The following is a 2,484-nucleotide window of genomic DNA, read 5'->3' on the forward strand; positions in this document are numbered from 1 at the left end:
TATAGGCTGAGGGTTCAAATGGGCGACTGCTGTGATAAGTACGGACGCCGTCCGAACAGAAAACTATGCAACCAGAATTTTTGAGATTTTCGCTAAAAATCTTTCCTGTTTGAGAGCCACGTCCGGACGGTGAGGCACTGTCGTCCGGACGGTCCCACGTCCGCTGCAAGTAATTTTCATATAAGACTTCGGGCATCCGGACCAACGGGGATGGCCGTCCGGACGGTTGATCTTCCACAAACAATTTCCATATCTGTTTAGCGCACGTCCGGACCATGATAGGCAGGCGTCCGGACAGTTGAAGTTGAATACGCAATTTCCATATTTGTTGAATGCCCGTCCGGACCAAGCTGACTAAGGTCCGGACGGTTGTATTTGAATTGCGATTCTTACCTTATGTATGAGCGCTTCCAGACAGGAATCCACGTCGTCCGGACGGTTGCATCAATCTTCCCTTATTTGAACTTGGAAAGAAAATCTAAAGCTGATCGATCACTGAACGTCGTCCGGTCGGGCTGCTGAGTCGTTCGGACGAATGCAAGCTGGAATAGAAGCTTCACGATACAGTGGAGGGTTCGGACGAAAATCCATGTTGTCCAAACGAATGATGCTTGGTCTGTCGGGCGTCCGGACGATATGGCACGTCGTCCGTACAGCTAGAACTGTGGATAGATGAGCGTCTGGACGGGATGACAAGTCGTCCGGACGGCTGGCAGGGAACTGAAATCTCTAACTTGTACAAGAGTGCAGAATCCTCTGAAACACTTCTAAATAGTGGAATCCCTGTTAAAAAGCATCTTTACATACAAGTGATTTTGTCCAAATAGAATGTAGCCAATTACAACCTAACACTTTTAATATCATTTGAGATATTTGGTAAGTTCCTAAAAAGCTTTGTTTTAATGTTTTTTGATTTTATAAGTTTTTATTATTTTAAGTTTTAAAAATTATTTAATGTTTTAAGTTGTGTTTTGAGGATCCGACTTCTGTGCTGTACTTTAAAAGTACAGCACAGGTGCTGTAATTTAAAACGGTGGCATTTTAACTTCAAAAGAAAAAAAAAATGGTGACGTTTTAAACCAGTAGAAAATTAAACCCAACTTCTTGTTTGACGCCGTTAATCTTCTGCTCTCTCATGTCTCTCTCCCTTTCGTCTCTCTCTCACGAAATCTGCCTCTGCCTCTCTCACCACTGTCTCTCTCTCTCTCTCTCTCTCAAATTTTCTTTCTATGAGATTCTGATTCTGCCATGGATTGAGATTAAATTAGAAGAAGAAATTTGAGGTATTTGGCTCTCTCCCTTTCGTCTCTCTCTCTCTCTCTCTCTCTCTCTCTCTCTCTCTCTCTCTCTCTCTCTCTCTCTCTCTCTCTCTCTCTCTCTCTCACGACTCTACTTCTCCCTCAGCTGAATTAACAGAGAACCAACAAAATGGCAGCAACAGTAGCATAACTATTCCACTTCACTCTCCTTCTCCTCCTCCTCTCCACCGCCGCCACCAGCAGTAACAGCAAAACAATCTCCCTCTCCCCCACACCCTCTCCCACTTCCTCTCCAACTCCAACTCCAATGACGCTGTCTCCATCTTCTTCTTCTTCTTCGCTCTCCACGCTTGACCCAAAGCAGCTGAGAGCCCTTCAGTCCCTCAACATCCCAACGGCCAAGGACCCCTGCCAGAGCAAGAACAACGCCACCTTCTGCGACTCCTCCAAGCCCTTCCGCCACCTCCTCTCCCTCTCCTTCACCAACTGCTCCCCAAACGACGCCGCTCTCTCCTTCACTGCCCTCAAGTCCCTCTCCTCCCTCTACTCCCTCTCCTTCCTCAACTGCCCCATCTCCCCCATTCGCTTCCCTCCCGAACTTTCCTCCTCTCTCTGATCCTTCACTTGCAACCACTCCCTCAAAACACTCACCGGTTTCTGGGTCTCTCACCTCCATAACCTCACCGACCTCATTGTCTCTGCCACTCCCGTCAATGCCTCTAGCATTTATGTCATTCTCGGCAACATGAAGAAGCTTAATTCCATAACCATCTCCCACGCCAATCTTACCGGTTATATTACTAAAAACTTGAATCTCAACCTTACCCACATCAATCTTTCCGGTAATAAGCTCAGGGGAAAGATACCCAATTCCATTACGCTTCTTGAAGATCTCGATTTCTTGAATCTTTCATCGAATGCTCTTGTTGTTGAAATACCCAACTCCATTATCTTGGTTTATCTTATCTTGGCATCCTCAGTTGAAGTAACACAGAACCAACAAAATCAACCATAAAATTTACCACAATCGGCTACTTCAATAACCCAACCAGAAATTACAATCAAGCTTCTTTCAACCCAGAATCTCAGCAAACTTCAACCAATCAATTTCAATTTCTAGGATTTACCAAATTTCAGTTAAACCAACTAATGGGTATAACGAAAACAACAAATAATCAATTTAGTCTTAATCCATGTCAGAACCAGGATTTGATAGGAAGAAAAT

At 44.8% G+C, this 2,484-nt stretch overlaps 1 pseudogene; it reads left to right on the forward strand.

Moving 5' to 3' along the window:
* The first annotated feature begins 1,455 nt into the window (after positions 1-1,455).
* Positions 1,456-2,274, forward strand: LOC133860387 (receptor-like protein 51; annotated as a pseudogene).
* Positions 2,275-2,484: the final 210 nt, after the last annotated feature.

Source organism: Alnus glutinosa, chromosome 2 (assembly GCF_958979055.1).
Source record: "Alnus glutinosa chromosome 2, dhAlnGlut1.1, whole genome shotgun sequence".
NCBI classification, from domain to species: Eukaryota; Viridiplantae; Streptophyta; class Magnoliopsida; order Fagales; family Betulaceae; genus Alnus; species Alnus glutinosa.